Source organism: Carlito syrichta, unplaced genomic scaffold (assembly GCF_000164805.1).
Source record: "Carlito syrichta isolate Samal-C Ts95f unplaced genomic scaffold, Tarsius_syrichta-2.0.1 Scaffold302094, whole genome shotgun sequence".
Taxonomy (NCBI): domain Eukaryota; kingdom Metazoa; phylum Chordata; class Mammalia; order Primates; family Tarsiidae; genus Carlito; species Carlito syrichta.
Genome location: NW_007246190.1, coordinates 555,818 through 573,625, shown reverse-complemented (window position 1 = coordinate 573,625; position 17,808 = coordinate 555,818). Strand labels below are relative to the sequence as shown.

General features: G+C 37.8%; 1 protein-coding gene across 1 annotated transcript in view; it reads left to right on the top strand.

Moving 5' to 3' along the window:
- The window catches only part of UNC5D (unc-5 netrin receptor D), a 240,857-nt gene that overhangs the window by 440 nt on the left and 222,609 nt on the right, over positions 1-17,808 (top strand). The gene's annotated exons all lie outside the window — the stretch shown is intronic.

Here is a 17,808-nt window from a genome sequence, read left to right as displayed (position 1 = left end):
AGTTGGAGTCTCACTCCATTGCCCAGGCTGGAGTGCAGTGGCACACTCACGGCCACCCAAGCATTTTCCTGCTGGGCTCTGGCAATCCTTCTGCCTCAGCCTTCCAAGTAGACAGAACTATAAGTATGCGCCACCACACCCAGCTTTTATGTATTTACTGATAGTAGAGACGGGGTTCTCGTCAAGTTGCCCAGGCTGGTCTCGGACCCACGGGTTCAGGCAATCCACCCACTTTGGCCTCCCAAAGTGCTGGAATTATAGGCTGAGTCACCGAGCCTGGCATACCTTATCTTTAAATGACCCCAGAGTTGCCTTGTTATTTCAACTGGATAACGAGCTTACTTTTCCCTCACTCTATGTAACTTTAAAACCTAATTTTGTATTGAAGTTAATATTCTCACTGGAAATAAAACCAGGCAGTTACTGTTTTTATTTGCTGAATTGTAAATATTTTTGAAGCCGGGTATGGTGGCTCATGTCTATAATCCCAGCACTTTGGGAAGACGAGGTGAGAGGATTACCTGAGCCCATGGTTTCACGACCATCCTGGGCAACTTGGCGAGACCTCATCTCTACAGTAAATCAAAAAATTACCAGGCTTGATGGCTCATGCCTGTAGTTCCAGCTATTACGAAGACTGAGGTAGAAGGATTGCCTGAGTCCAGTAGATCAAAGCTGAGGTGGCCATGAGTGTGCCACTGCACTCCAGCCTGGGCAACAGAGTGAGACTCCAACTCAATAAACAAACAAACAAACAAATACGTAAATATTTTTGAAGACAAATATTAAATCTTTAATTAAACCCCTTGTTAAGCAGTCTGAGTTCAGTCTCTTTAATCTTTCCTTCTAGATTTTATTTTTATGTACTCCATTCTTTACAGTTGGTGATTTCTGAGTCCTCTTTAAGTTTTTTAAACTACTTTGTATTAGCAGTTCCCAAATTAGATTATCATATTCTAGCAGAACTTCCTATATGAAAGGATTTCAGGATCATCTTTATGAGTTTTGCAAATTTGGCTGATAAGTGGTGATGATGAAAATTATGATTATACAAGCTGATGTTTATTGAACACCCACTATATACAAAGCCTTAACTAAGCATTTGACCTGCACTGTTTCTCCCTGTTCTTTACACTAGTCCTATTATTGCTTTTTGCTAATGAGGAAACTGAGCTCAAAGAGATTCTGGTAAACCAAGTACTTGTGCTAGATTTCAAAACAAGATCTTTGAGTCAGAACCTCCAAATTCATAACTTTTTATGCTTTAGTATATAACAAAAACACAATATGCTTTTGAATTTTGGTTTCTCAGACCAGATCCAATCTGTTCACTGCCTAATTGATTTTATTAGTCCGAATTTGTCTGTTCACTAGTTATAAAATTTTGAATAAGTCAGGAAACCTCATTATTAGAAAGTTTCAAGTCAGCTAATTTATTGACTTCTACAAATTATATTCAATAAAATAGGGTAGAACTTTCAGTGTATATTCAAAGACAGGTAAGTGAAAACCCATGTAGGTGGACCTTATCCCTACTAATAGGAATAAAACAAATTTACCCGTGTAAGTGCAGTACAAATGAAGTTAGAACTGTCTGAATGGAGGTATATGCGGCTATAGAAGATTAAACAACAATAACAAAAAATTACATCTAACTAAAACTATCAGGAATGGCATTGTGGAATCAATAGCATTGGAAAGGATCAGTGATGAATAAGTAATTCAGATAGACATAATTGATGCTACACTATATGAAGGAGCTAGCAGTCTTAGTGGTCTGAAGACTACAAACATTAGCAAATGAGGAAAGCTTAGTCTAAGTTCAGCAAGAAGTTTTGTTTGGTCAAAATATAAAATTAACGTAGGAGAATAGTAGCCAAAAGCTGGAAAACTTAGTTTAATCAATGACATGAAAGGACTCAAATGCTAGACTGTGGAGTTATTTACTCAATTTTATGAATATTGTGGTGGTGGTGGTGATTGATTATATTGATGTATGGGTGTGCAGTAGCTGGAGCTCTGCTTCAAAGGTGGAATCTGACAGAGGTATTGGTAAGTAAAAATCAGAATGAGGGAGCTGGAGGCTTGGATAATTCAGATGGGAGCTTGTAAGATCTGGTTTTAGAGTGGGGCCACAGAGATAACAACTAGAATAGAAATAGTTGCATTAATAAGGAGAAAAATCTGAGATCATAGTTCAGGCAACCTGATTTTGAAGTGCTTATGAGACATACTGAAGTGATGTAGAATTCAGAGGTAGATGAGTATATTTGATAATCATGAGAATATAATGAAGCCATGGAAATGGAGGAATTGCCAAGAGAGAAGGGGTAATGTGACAAGAAGTAGAGCTAGAAACATACCTCTTCAGGAGTCAGGGAAAGGATTGTCAGTATCCGACAAAGAAGCAACTAGAGTATGCTGTGTTCCAAAGTCAAAGGAGAAAATCAAAATGACTTCAGGTAATTCTCTATCTCTGCCTAAGAATCAATAAGGAAAGAGCAAAGGACTAACATTTTACTTACACATCTGTAAACAGTGCTAATCATTATACAGTTCTGAAGTCATTTGGGAGTACAGTATAAATGCAAAACTTGAAATGGTAGAGAAACACCTAAAATCCTAACACAATTTTCTATTCATTCCAGGTTAGAACTAGTAGGTGGAAGGAAAATAAAGTTCCTGTTTTAGAGATGTTGTTCTTTAAACCAACGTATGCTTAGAATCCTGGAATCTAAATGTGAGAACTGAAAAGATCTTAGTGATAATCTACCAGCCTCATTTTATACATTAAAAATCTTAAGATCCAAGAGACACAACTACATGGCATAGCTGTTTTCTGAACCCAGATCTGCTGATTTCTACTTCAGATGAATTTTTTCAACGTTACAAACCACCTTTGCCTACAGATTTCTAAGCTTTTTTTCCAAACCAAAATTTGACAAATTCTCTCACTGACATAAAGATGAATGGCAGCACATGGATCATCATTTTCCATTATGAATCTGTTTAGGGTTTCAGTCACCCATGTGTATAGTTCTACATATATTCCATTACAGTTTTTTATTCCTGATGGTTTCTGTCATCTCTGTGGAGGACAATTCCTTATTCTATGTCATCTTTCTGGAACCGTTAGACAAAAGTTTATAACAACAAAAAACAGACATTTCCAGGATTGCAGCTACACTTTCCTTTCTGAAAGAGGGACTTGGCGTAATTAAGGGAATAGAAGAGGACAAGTGGCATCTTGGTGTCAGGAAATTTTGTGATCTTGTGATCCCAATGTTGAGACCTAGAGTAGATTTAGATGAATAGACCTGGTGCTGGAAGAGACTGAGTCAGAGACGACAGCAATTTCACTTACTTTGGCATTAAAAATTCTAAAGAAAACTCTGGAATTTGGGAGAAGGCAACAAAAGGAACAACAACATCTACCATATTCGCAGTAGCCTAAAACACAATAGCAGAGGTAGGAAGGGCTTATGTGTTTTATACTCAATTAGTATAACTAAAAGGACTCAAATACCAGTGGCTCAGTGGGGTTGTATTTTCTATCCTCAGATGTCTCTGTCCTAGATTTTCCCTAGTAATGAACTCAAAATAGCAGAATCCCATTGGGTTAACTGCTCCAAATAAAAGAAAGAACAGTGAAAAATGATCAGATATTTTTTTTTACCACAGCTAGAAAAATCTTATATTCATTCTCATTTAAAGACCTCTTGATAAGTATTGCAAGTCAGTTTAACAGTGCACCCTCTTGTAATTTCACAACATTCTGTTTTGTTGTTGCTTCTTCCTTTTAATTCCTTGATCATTGCTAGGCAACTCCATGTCACGCAGATAGCATTGTTGATTACATTCTCTACCTCCATGTAAAAATCTCCTCCTCTTCACTTCCTTTAAAAAAAGGGTGAACCAATAAAAGCCACATATTTCAAAGGAACTGGGCAGAACAAAAAATTCGTAAATGACAAAAATCTGAAAAGATTATATACCAATTTTTTTAAATGCTGCTGAGAAAGAATTTAGATTTTAGCAGTTACCTTTTTGAAAGGAATTTAATAAGCACAACCTTTTCTTCCAAGTCATTTTTATTGAATCAATAGGTAAGAAATGTCTTTTCTTAAACAGTTTTCTTCTGCGTAGTTAATGAAAATCGCTGTCTACCACACTCTGCAATTATGTTTTCTCAGCTCTGTATTAATAGTGGAATAGTGGAAACAAGAGCAAGATGAGTGGCGATATTATACCCCAAACCAATACATAAGTGCAATTAAGGTTGGAAACAAAATGGCCTTAGGTATTGAAAAATAGATGCATTACCTCCCTTGGGTTCGCCAATGCAGAGCTGGAGAACAGGACTTGACTACCTTTACAGACTTAATGGCTTTTGACTGGATCTGTAAAATAATTCCTGACAGCCCTGTAAGAGTGAATGACACTGAGAAGCCAAGGAGAGTGGGACCACATTTGACCAGAGAGAGAGAAACTGTCCATGTTATTTTAAGTACTGTTGAAAGTAACTCCTTACATATCTTTAGATGACATATTCTCCATGTCTGAAATTCCAGATAAATTTGATATTCTTTTTACCTACAAGTTTGCTTTCTTTACAGAACTAATGGAAAATGCATAGGATCTGGGAGTACTTGGAGTAGACACAGAATCTTTTGTGTTCCTAAATTGGAAGCAATAAGTCCTTTCAGTTGTTAAAGGCTGCAAACTGCCGTTGGTCTTTCTGGTAATTTGGCCCTGTCATCTAACAGTTCAAATAAGAAGAAAAAGGATTGTATGTTTTCATGCAATTTAGCTTGGAAAACCCAGAGCTAGAGTTCTTTCCTGCAAAAAGTACAATTTATTTGACATGAGTTACTGTGCTTGCACAGACAAGGCTATACCTCTTAGTAATGTACACTTTCAGTTCTCTGCACAAGCCAAGGGATTCTCTTTCATTTGTTCTGCCTCATTTCATTTGGAAATATGGGAACTCTTCTTCCTTGTGTTCTTCTGTTAACATCAGAAGCTCAGAGCTGAGAAGTAATCTCAACCCAAGAATCATGCCCCTGTGAAAAGGGTGGAGTATTCAGAAACACAGAAATTAGGAGCTCTACTACAACAGGCAGACACACACATTCATACGCACAGCATACAAACAACAACAAGCCAAACACATCTTGGAAATCAAGATTATGTTGCCTGTGGGAAGCTTGAGGTATCAATAAGCTAAATCACTTCGTTATTGTTCAATAAAACAAGAGTTCCCTTAACAACGCTCTGTGGTGCTTATCTTATTCTACCTCAGAGATATTGATCTCTAATGAGTGAAATAATGTGTATTCCAATTTGTTATGGGAAAAGTCTCAACTCTGGTAAACTAATATTTTTCTTTTTTAAAGAATATTATTTCAGGGACCTCGTTGTGTGTGATTTCCTTTTGGAACTACTCTCTAGGGATAAAAGGTTAATGGTTTGTGTTGAGGAAAGGAAGAAGAATAGAAATAAAAATGTATTAAATCTTTAAACTTTGTATCTCAGAACTTTGCTGTGCTGGTGATGGGGATTTGAATATAGTATCTTCAAGAAAACCGTTAATTTGAAGGTACCCTTAATGATTCACAAATCACAAAGGTACATTTGGGAAGCATATATTTTAGACCACATAACACAGAAATAGTCTGTCAAGTGTTCCATTGACAGTCTGTGGGTTTAAAACTCACTTTTATAGAAGCATTCTCCCTCCCCATCCTAGATTTTATCATTGTCATCACTCTACTTCTCAGAGAAGACTGAACATACTCTTAAAAGGTTTTCAGGAAAATATAAATTACCTCTGTAACACGTGGTAGAGTATGACAGCCTTGTCTCTTGTGTCTAAGTTAACCTTTCCCACCCAAAGAAAAAAAAAAGAGGCTATTTACTTTCTAGTCTATCCTTAGCAGTGATAGAAAGCAACTAATCACTTTATGTGATTTAATAACAATTCCTGATATTGACCAGAGATTTGATCCTAACCTTAAATTCTAGACCAGTATCTTTGGAGTTTTTTCTATCTTTTCTAGTCACACAACATTAAGAAGTATGTGCAAATTATAAAAATGTGAACACACACACACTGGGGGGCGGGAGAGAGAGAGAGAGAGAGAGAGAGAGAGAGAGAGAGAGAGAAACCTGAGGATAGCCTAGTAGTTAAAAAATATGGATTTTGGTGTTAGATAGTGCTATGTTTAAATCTGGCTCCCCATTTACAAATTTTTTTGGGTAAATGTGTTAATTGGCTTCCTTTCACCTCAATTTTTTTATGTGTAAAATGTTAGCAATAATTGTACCTACCTTTACTGTTGTGAAGGTTATAGCTCCTGATACACATGACATGCTTAGCCCAGGCCTAGTGTATAGCAAGTAATCAAACATATTGAATATACAACTGATATTATTATTATTATTATTATTTTTTTTTTTTTTGAGTTGGAGTCTCACTCTGTCGTGCAGACTGGAGTGCAGTGGCCGCTCCCGGCCACCGCAGCCTCGACTTGCTGGGCTCCTGCGATCCTTCTGCCTCAGCCTTCCAAGTAGCCGGAATTACAGGCATGTGCTACCATGCCCGGCTGATTTTTTGCTTTATTGTAGAAATGAGGTCTTGCTGCCCAGTCGGGTCTCGAACCCGCGGGCTCAGGCAGTCCACTCACCTCAGCCTTATTTTTTTGAATGAGACAAGTGGCAAGTGGTGGTGACAAGTAGTGATAATTCAAAAAACAAAATATACAATTATAGACTTTGGCAATTTCCAAAAGATAAAAAGGCTAATATTATTAGCAGGCAAATATGTGTTCTTCATAGAATAATTTTTATTACGTAGATGTGATTTGTTAATTCAGGTTACATTGCATTACTGTGCTTTTCTCAGAGACCATGGCAACACTGTGGGCCATACAAGTGGTATCTGACCTGAGGTCACAAGCTACTAGCAGGAGGTGATTTCAGTGACTGCAGGAATGGAGAGTCAATGATTGGGGTAACAGGGTTGGAAACTACAACCATATTTTCCACAATACTGTGAGTATGTCATGGGGAATGAGTTAGTCATGAGATGCTGTCCTCTAAATAACCCTACCGTGTCCACTTCTGCCTCTTAAGTTTCCCTTCTTGCTGTTATCAGACAACACTATCAAGTTAATTTGCTTTCCTCTGCCAGACACCTCTGAGCTGATTAATTCTAATCTCTGGTGTGGAAGAAACTGGAGAGCTTGGGTGTATTCTTCGTTTCTGTACTTAAGACTGAACTGGCAGTGCTTCTGAGAAATACGTGGAGTGCTTATTATCCTGGGAAAACTAAAGAGTATTCATTAGGCATAGTGCACATGCACATTCAAAGGATGACTATTTTTTTTTTGGTCAAAATACATTTTTATCTTGTTGCTAGGATGAAGTGGTAAAAGACATTTAGCCCTAATTAATCATCTGCCAGTAAAATGAAATATCGTCCTGCCTTTTAATTATCTATATTTAATTTACTATTTTTGGTAGAATGTTGGCCTGAAGACATGTAAGTTCCCTCAAGATATGGAGTCACGGTTCTATGACAATTCTTTCCTGTATCTCAGTTTTGAAACTTCAAATTTACGTGAGATTCTTGTGTCCTTACTGGAGTCCCAGGAGCCTTGCTCTAGAAACCAAGCTATATATCGAATGAGGACAGAGCCTTCAAGTCTTGGTAGAATGACATCCACCCTCAGAAGCTTTTGCTGAACCCATTGAGAGGTTAGAAGCCCCTTGTGTGATCTTGTAGCTGTCTGTGCATCTGGTATCATGACAGTTGTCTCATGGCATGTTGGGGAAGGTTGAAATGTCTCCCCCTTCTAGCCTGAAAACTCTTTGAAGGCAGAGATCTTAGTTATCTACTTATCACAGTGTCCTCAGCAACTAGCTCAGTGGCAGGTACATATGAGGTGCTCAACAATGTTTTTTTCAGATAAATATGTCACAAACTTTATGACATCTTTGCTCTATTGCAAAGCAGATGAATAATTGTGGGACCAGTGGTAAATCGTAATACTAAAAATAGAAATAATAGTAACATGATGTTAAGGTGAAATAAGATAATGCATGTGATGGCATTAAATAAAAGTACAGGGCTATGTAAATATTGCAATAATTGATAATGACTGTGACAATATGTTATCGAAATATAGAGGAACGTCTCATTGTTTGAGCATATTTTCTAGACTCTATTCCTGATTCAGTGACAGTACAAGTGGCAAACATTCCCTTATATAAGTGGTGAACTCATTCCTTCCAGCAGAATGGACTGTTTTTGTCTGTTCAGGGGACAGTAGAGTAGCAAGAGACTACAATCTCAGTGCGAAATCAGGCACCAAAGTGGCTGAGAGACCCAGGAGGTGATGGTCCATTGGAGAAGGCTCAGGAATACAAGAGACTTCTGCTTTTCATAGAGAGTTTGAGTATTTTTTTTCCCTCTCAGAAAGCTGAGCAAGGCCCTATACTACTCCTGAAGTTGTACTGGAATAGTTCTTTGGAGCTTTGTCTACAAAAAAGCTGAATAGTCATTTTCTCAGTCCCCAAACAATCATGAAACATTACAGTGTGGAAAATGAGGTATGGTATAAGTGAAACACTGGACTAAAAAGGCCCAGAAACACAGGCATAGAGACTGGGTTGAAAAAACAGTTCAACCAAAACCTCGTGGACTAGTCCTTTACTGTTCCTGTGCTGTTGGGAATTTGAAAATGATCTTTGAGAAGAGGGATGCTCATTTCTTCTCGAACCTAGTGATTCAGGTTAGAAAGCGGAGCATCTTACTACAGAGAACTTCCCATGATGTAAGCTTGTGAAGCTGAGAGGGGAGGTTAGCTTTGGAGAATAATGTCAAATTCCTCCCCAAGTGCCCATCACCAGGTGTATTTGAGAACTGGTTGGCAACAGTAACTACGGTAGGATGCTGGCTGCCGGCTTTGTGTCAGTGTGATAATGAGCAGAGGATAAAAGGCTTGGGGCCAGCTGTTAGTAGGCACCAGTCTGGGGCTGGCATGGTACTGAATGTTAAATAATACTCCAGAATTCTTTAGTCTCTCCAGAACAAGTTAGGATCTTAGACTAGGACTGTATTCCTCTTAAAAAAGTTGACCAGAAATACATTATTTTAATTCCTTGTCCCTTCTTTGTTTCTTTCTTCCTTTCTTTTACATTTTCCTTCCTTGAAGAGTGAAACTTATACCTACAATTAGTCTGAAAATTCTCTAACTTTTATTCTCTCAACAGGATTACACCTGCTAAGAGTAACTAGTGTTTTCTATCTGATAAATAAGAGGATTATAGCAATAACTGCTGTCAGCATTTTTCTCATTTAAACAAATAAAGCTGACAAATGATGAAGTTCTGTGGTGCTCTGTTATGTTTAGTACATGCAGAGCAATTATTCATCTGCTGCCAACATTAGTCTATCTACAACTAAACCATCCAACAGCGTAGAAAGCTTATTAGCATATCAGTACCACTGTCATATTTTTATATTCTGTAAGGCTCTACTCCATAACAAAGGCTGATGGTTATAATTGGCACAATAATTTAAAGAGTTGGACTTTTCCACGCTTTTTAGAGTCATGCATGTTATTGGGTTTTTAAAATGGTACTCTTATTGATGACATGCCATTTTTTATCTGCCTGGAATTTTGCTCTCCTGTAGCATTTACCATCTTGAGATGTAGAAGAAGATAGTGGGACAGAGGTCTCTGCATGGACACTATTGGGTGAAGTTCAGTGGAGGAGGTGGTGGGGGAGCAGTTTCCTTAAATAAGCTGCTTTTCTTGGATGTTTCTCTGTGTGGATATATGACATGTGTATATACGTAGTATACACACACACACATATATCTTACTACGTATATAAATATGTGTATCCATGTGTACTTTTATATATCACTAGAGGAGTAAAGATTTGAGAAAGAATGGATTGTAAAAGAAAGTTTGTCATATTTGTTATAGTTATTGTCCTATTAGGGAAAAGTATAATAGAGACACAGTATTCATGATTTTCCAAGGATCCTTCTAGAGGAGATGGTTTGATAAAACTGAAGGCCTCATGCTAGAAGAAGGTCTAATCCAGAAAGATAAACGCACTTTTTGTGGGCCGGTAACGTCACTTGTCACTTTTTAAAGAAACCCGCCACCCTGATGCTACCGGTGGGGAAAGTACACTGTGTATTGGGCAGTTGGTTTATATGCACCTTGCTTTGCTGATCCCATGGGAGGTCTCTGCTGGTAAGTGAGCTATCCTAATGTTGAAATCATGACTTCAAACATTTTCTTGCCAGCTGTGATTAGTCAGAATGAGGGGTTACAAAACTTCCTGACAAGAATGGGATAAAATCAGTTATAATCTTCATAGTGGGGTGCCCTGGTTTGCTGTGTATGCTCTCCAAAGCACAACGTGTAGCTCACTGTCTATGTGACCACATTTTCTAGTCCGGGCCTTGCTGACTGTGTAGCAACTGCCCTGCCCAGGGTTGGCTAATTCCTACAGAAAGCAAACCACTTGCCTATGAGGTTGCCTTTCATGTGCAGACCAACCATTCCAGAGCCTACCCTAACCACACCCTTTTGAAGCTCTTACGTTTGAGCCACCATTCCCTTTTACTAACACCAATACCAGGTGCCAGACAACCAGGGACAGCCATTTTGTCCCAGAGCCCACTGGTATCCCGCAAACTAGCCAATCCTGAACCTACTTACCCTGCCTCTCTTGTTTCTTCCCATGGAAAGGCCCTCGTTTACCCACCCCTTCTGCCTCCTGACTGACCTGGTGCTTTCTCATGGGACCCTGCATGGCTTGTGTGCTGTACCTCCTGTTTCTAGGGTTCTCACAGTGTCAACTTCTTTCTTCATGAGAGTCATTTCTGTCTGCATATCTCACCACAGTTGATTAACTCAAATCCCAGGCTACCCTTAGATTAAATCATAGCAAGTTTTGAGGTTTGGATGTAGACATCTCTATTTTATAAACATGATAATCCTGAATCATTTTGAGATAAACTTCATTTCTAAGCTAGAATAAATTAATAGCTTTGATATTCTCATTAGATGGAGAAAGTGAACAAATGAAAGTGTTCCTCATTAGTTTAAACACACACTGCCTTTTTTGGTTTTTTTTTTCTTTTTTGAGTTGGAGTCTCACTCCATTACCCAGGCTGGAGTGCAGCAGCACATTCACGGCCACCCCAGCATCGACTTGCTAGGCTCCAGTGATCCTTTCACCTTAGCCATCCAAGTAGCCAGAACTATAGGTGTGTGCTGCTATGCCCGACTAATTTATTTATTTATCTATTGCAGAGATGAGGTCTCGCCAAGTTGCCTGGGCTAGTCTCAAACCCGTGGGCTCAGGCAATCCTTTTGCCTCCCAAAGTGCTGGGATTGCAGGCTGAGCCACTGAGCCCAGCCCACATTGCTTTTTTAAAAAATTGTTATATAATAGATGTACATACTCTCAGGGTACATGTGATATTTTGATACATTCATATATGTATGATCATATCAGGGTAATTGGGATATCCAACACCTCAAACATTTATCTTTTTCTTTATGCTTGGAATATTCAAATTCTTCTAACTATTTTGAAAATACAATAGGCTATTTTTAACGTAGTCACTCTGCTGAACTATTGAACAATAGATCTTATTTCTTAACTGTATTTTTTTAACCCATCAATCATCCTTTCCTTATTTCCCCCTTGTCCCTACCCTTCTTGGGCTCTGGTGATACCAGTGTACTCTCTATCTTCATGACATCCACTTTTTTATCTCCCACATCTAAGTGAGAACATGTGGCATTATTTGTCTTTCTGTGTTTGGCTTATTTTACTTACCATAACATCCTGCAGTTCCATTCATGTTGCTGCAAGTAACAGGATTCCATCCTTTTTATGGCTAAAATAGTTAATGATGTATGTATACCACATTTTATTTATCTGTTCATTCATTGATGAACACCTAGGTTGATTCCATATCTTTGATATTGTGGATAGTGCTACAATATATATGGGGGTAAGATATCTCTTCAATATATTGATTTCCTTTCGAGGGGGGATTATACCTAGTAATGGGCTGCTGAACCACATGGCAGATCTATTTTTAGCTTAGTTTTTTGGAAAACCTCTATACTGTTTTCCATGGTGACCATAGTAATTTACATTCCCAACAGTGGTGTATGGGGCGTTCCCTTTCTCTACATCATTGCCTGCATCTGTTCTTTTTTTTGTCTTTTTGGTAGTAGCCATTCCAACTGTGGGGTGAGATTATGTTTCATTGTGGTTTTGATGTGCAATTTCCTGATGATTAGTGACGTTGAACAATTTTTCATTTATCTCTTGGCCATTTGTATGTCTTCTTTTGAGAAATGTATTCGGATCTTTTGCCCACCCATTTTTACTCTTTTTATTTTTGCTATTAAGAGTTTGAACTCATTATATATTCTGTTTATTAATACATTGTCAGATGGACAGTTTGCAAATATTTTGTCTCATTCTGTAGATTTTCTCTTCATTTTGTTGATTATTTTCTTTGCTGTGCAGAAGGTTTTTAACATAATATAATTCCATTTGTCTATTTCTGCTTTGGTTACCTATGCTTTTGAAGTCTTACCCAAAGAAATCTTTGCCCAGATCAAAGTCCTGTAATATTTCCCCAGATTTTTCCTCTAGCAGTTTTATAGTTTCAGGTCTTAGATTTATTTAAGTCTTTAATCCATTTTCACCTGATTTTTGTGCATGGTAAGAGATCAGGGTCTAGTGTTATTCTTTTTTTTATATGGTTATAAAAAAAGTTTTCCTTTTCCAGTATTCCTAGCACCAGTTTTCAAAGAGAATGTCCTTTCCCAAATGTATATTTTTGATGCCTTTGGCTCTGACTATTCAGAGTCTTTTGTAGTTTCATACAAATTTTAGGATTGCTTTTTCTATTTTTGTGAAGAATGCCATTGGTATTTTGATAGACATTGCACTGAATCTGTAAATCACTTTGAATAATATTGACTTTTTAATAATATATTTTCAATATATAAGCATGGAATATCTTTCCATTTTTTTGTGTGTATCCACTTCAATTTCTGTCATCAGTGTTTTATAGTTTTTCTTGTAAAGATCTTTCATGTCTTTGATTAAGCTTATTTCTAGGTATTTTACATTTTTTGTAGCTGTTGTAAATGGGGGATTGGTTCCTTGGTTTATGTTTCATATTATTATCTGTTGACATATATAAATGCTGATTTTTGTATCCTGCCCATTTCTGATTTTATTTATCAGTTTCAACATTTTCTAAATGGAGTTTTTAGCTTTTTCTGAATATGAAGTCACGTTATTGGCAAACAAGTCTAATTTAATGTCTTCCTTTCCAATTTGAATGCGCTTTATTTCTTTCTCTTTCCTGATTACTCTGGCTTGGACTTCTAGTATTACCTTGAAGAAAAATAGTGAAAGTAGGCATTCTTGTTAGGTTCAGATCTTAGGGGAAAGGTTTTCAACTTTTCCCCAGTTCAATATGATTCTAAGTATGGGCTGGTCACACGTGACCTGTATTGTTTAAAGTATATTTATTCTATGCTTAGTTTGTTGATAGTTTTTATTAAGAAGAGATGTTGAATTTTATCAAGTGCTTTTTCAGCATCTATTGAAATGATCATATGATTTTTTTCCTTGCTTCTGTTAATGTGATACATCCTATTTATTGATTTGCATGAATCCTGCTTAATCATAGTGAATGATCTTTCTAATGTATTGCTGAATTTTGTTTGATAGTATTTTGAGGATTTTTGCATCTGTGTAGTTTTCTTATGTTATTGTTGTGTCCTTGTCTGGATTTGTCATCAGGGTAATGCTGGCCTTGTAGAATGAGTTTGGAAGTATTCTTGCCAATGTTTTTGAATAGTTTGAGAAGGATAGGTATTAGTTCTTTAAATGTTTGGTAGAACTCAGAAAAAAAAGCTATCAAGTCCTGGGCTTTTCTCTGATGTAAGACTTTTTATTACTGCTCCAATCTTGCTCCTTATCAGTTGGTTTGGATTTTCTTTTTCTTCATGGTTCCATCTTGGTGGGTTATATGTGTCCAAGAACTGATCTATTTCTTATGGATTTTAGACTGTGTTACTATGTCGTTGTTTATAATGGCTCTTTGTATTTTTGTGTTATCAGTTATTGTGTCCCCTTTTTATTTCTGGTTTTATTTATTTGAGTTTACTCTCTTTTTTTCCTAGTTAGTTTAAAAGTTCTGTCAGCTTTGTTTATCTTCAATTTCATTCTGCTCTGGTTGCTATAATTTAGTTTTTTTGTTTGTTTGTTTGGTTGGGTTTTTTTGAGTTGGAGTCTCACTCTGCTGCCCAGGCTGGAGTACAGTGGCACACTCATGGCTACCCCAGCATCAACCTGCTGGACTCAGGTGATCCTTCCACCTCAGCCTTCTAAGCAGCTGGAACTGCAGACACTCACTGCCACGCCAGCTAATTTTTTGATTTATTGTAGATATGAGGTCTCGCCAGGTTGCCCAGACTGTTCTCGAACCCATGGGCTCATGCAGTCCCCTCACCTTAGCGTCCCAAAGTGCTGGGATTACAGGCTGGAGTCACCATGCCCAGCAGTTTATTTCTTTTTACAAATTTTGTTATGTTGCTTATTTGAAGTCTTCTTTTTGATGTAAAACTTTATTACTATAAACTTTCCTCTTAGTATTACTTTTGCTGTCTCCCATAGATTTTAGTATGTCATTGTTTCCATTTGTTTTCAAGAGATGCCTAAATGTCCTTCTTAATTTCTTCATTAACCCTTGGGTCATTTAGGAGAATATTGCTTAATTTTCATGTTTCTGTGTAGTTTCCAAGGTTCCTTTTGCTATTGATTTCAAGTTTTATTACATATGGTCAGAAAAGATACTTGATATGATTTTGACTCTTGAATTTGTTGAAACTTGTTTTATGACCTACCCTATAGTCATTCTGAAGAATGTTTCATGCACTGAAGAGAAGAATGTGTATTCTGTGGCAGCTCTGTGAAGTGTTACATTTTGGACCTCTCAAAATTGTTGAATGCCTCTTCATTGAGACCCTACTTGCCTGTACTATCCTATATATAGTATGTTATCTCAATAGGTCACACTGCCTTATAACAGGAGAGCTCTGGCATGTTGAAGTTTCTCTACCATCTACCTGTGTGCATTGATTTGGTGTTCTTTCTCCTTCCTTCTACTCTTCCAAGTAAATCATCCACCATTATCCTCATATCAAAGAGGAAAATGTAAAGAAGGCCGCCTTCTCCAGAGCCTAGTTTTTTGCTTTTACCTATTTTTTGCTTTCTAATATGACTGCTCCACACTCCAATCTGCTTCCTGTGTAACAAACTTTTAAAAAAATCTTACTTTATTTTCCCTTTCTGTAATGTTCTCCCCTTTTTTCTTTGTCTTACAACTCTTCCTTCTCCTTGCCTTGCCCTCCCACTCATTTCTTCTTTTATTTAAGTGTAAAGAAAGAAAACAACAACAATATCACTTCTTCCTAGTCAATGTAGGAGATGGCTTTCAGGACTCTTACATCTCTGATAAGGAAAATGTAGTACTTTTGCACTTGCCACAAACAGGAAAAACGTGAATTATCAACTGTCAAGAAGATGATTTTTCTGTATGTGAGTTCCTCCTACAAATTTAGAAAGTATACCCCAAATTGTACGTGGTGATTTATGCGACTGTAACCATTTCTCATCACACACTATAAATAATATATTATTGACTTGGTAGAAGGGAACATTTCTCTAGCCTGACTAATCCTACACTTTCATTCTTGTTCTTTAAATTTTGCCACTAAGACATTATCATGTTCCCACTCCTTCATTGACAGTCCTTGCCCCATTTTTTAAAAATTTTTTTTGAGTTGGAGTCTCACTCTGTTGCCCAGACTGGAGTGCAGTGGCCGCTCCTCGGCCTGCTGGGCTCCGGCGATCCTTCCGCCTCAGCCTTCCGAGTAGCCGGAATTACAGGCATGCGCCACCACGCCCAGCTGATTTTTTTTTTTTAATTTATTTATTGTAGAGATGAGGTCTCGCTGCCCATTCGGGTCCCGAACCCGCGGGCTCAGGCAATTCACTCACCTCAGCCTCCCAAAGGCGTGAGATTACAGGCTGAGCCACTGAACCCGGTCCTTGCCTCATTTTGATTCTACACATCCTTCTGGTCTCTGAATTTCTTTTGAATTTACAGCGGGGAAAAAATCAATGTTAGGCTCTTTTTTTTTTTAATGTTCCATTTGTTCATTTTATTTCTGTAAGTAAGCAAAAGTACCTAAACTACAGGGAAGGAATTGAACTGTTGAGAGGCACCTAAATGCAGTGCTTGTTTTGGTATAAGACAACCAGGTTCAAACTCCAGACTCTATTTCCAAACTCCGTGATAGTGGGCAAATGATTTAGCCTAAGTCATAATTGTCTACAAAGAGGGGATGCAACAGTAGGCACTGTCTCAGTGTATTGTGGAAATACAGAGTGAATCATTTCAAGGCTTATGATGTGAGGCACTTATGGGTAATTCAGTAAGCATCATCTCTTTTTCCTTCACCTTGCCTACCCTGGAGTAAGGTAAAATTTAAGAATATGCTGGATGAAGAAGGCCATACTGACTGTAAAGGCTGCTTCCCAATTTGTGATGAATTTGCTGATAAGAAAAGTAAGGAGAATGTCCCCTTTCATCCTTGGCACTCCCTGCAAGGTGACTGCCCTCTCCAAGGAAGAAAGGCTGTTAGTTCTTGGTCAAAGGTGTGGAAAAAGCTCCAGTTAGAAGCACCAAACACATTTTCTAACCATTAGAAAAAAATGCAGAGTCATTAAAAAAAACCCATTAACAGGTTAAGGTGTTAATAGCTCCATCACGGGTCATGATGTGGGCTTAGATCCTCTTTCTATAAAATCCTTTCTTTCTTCACCTTCTCATACCACTGCTGAATTACCTTCCTGGATTCTCCTCCCAGGACTTCAAGCCTAACTTGACTTATCTGTACAACTATGATGCATCAAATAAAAAATACAAAAAGCAAGCTTAAAAAAATAATAAATTTTTGAGGTGATGGATATCCCAGTTACCCTGATTTGGTCATTACATATTTGTATACATGCATCAAAATATCAGGTGTACCCCCAAAATATGTACAACTATGATATATTGACAAAAAATGCAAAAAAAGAGACTAACTTAGTTCACCTTGTCTTTTTCCCACTCGTGTCGGCTCTTTTGGATCCTGTTGGCTTTGCTGTCCTGAGCCTTTGAAGCTGACGCTTTGGCCCTTCCTGGATCCCCAACCTGGCCGCCCCATCTGCACATGTTTACTACCCCCTCTTTCTTCTGAGCCACTCTGTGACAATGACCTTCCCCAAGAGTGGTGGCATTTAGAACTACCCAGATCTGTGTCTCTGACTTTGGTGTGTTGAGGCTTCTTTAGCTTTTAGAATCCCGGCAATGAACACTGGTACAACATGTCTTAAGGTAGATCTTACACAAAGGAAAACAAAGAAAAGGCACTGAGTCAAGGTACCATGGAAGCTATTATATTGCAGGGGCGCTGCAATTGGTTGGTACTACATTTCACTTGTGCTTTCCAGCCTACTCAGCTGTTGGGATTTAATTAGCAGTAATATATTATTGTCAAAGTAATTAAAACCTTGCCTTAATTAAAAACAGAATTGTTTAATTAAAAAGAAAAGGTTTGGCTAACCTTAACTTTCTGTTTGAGAAATACAACAGCCTCAGCTGATTTTCCTGTCTCCCCCGGCTCT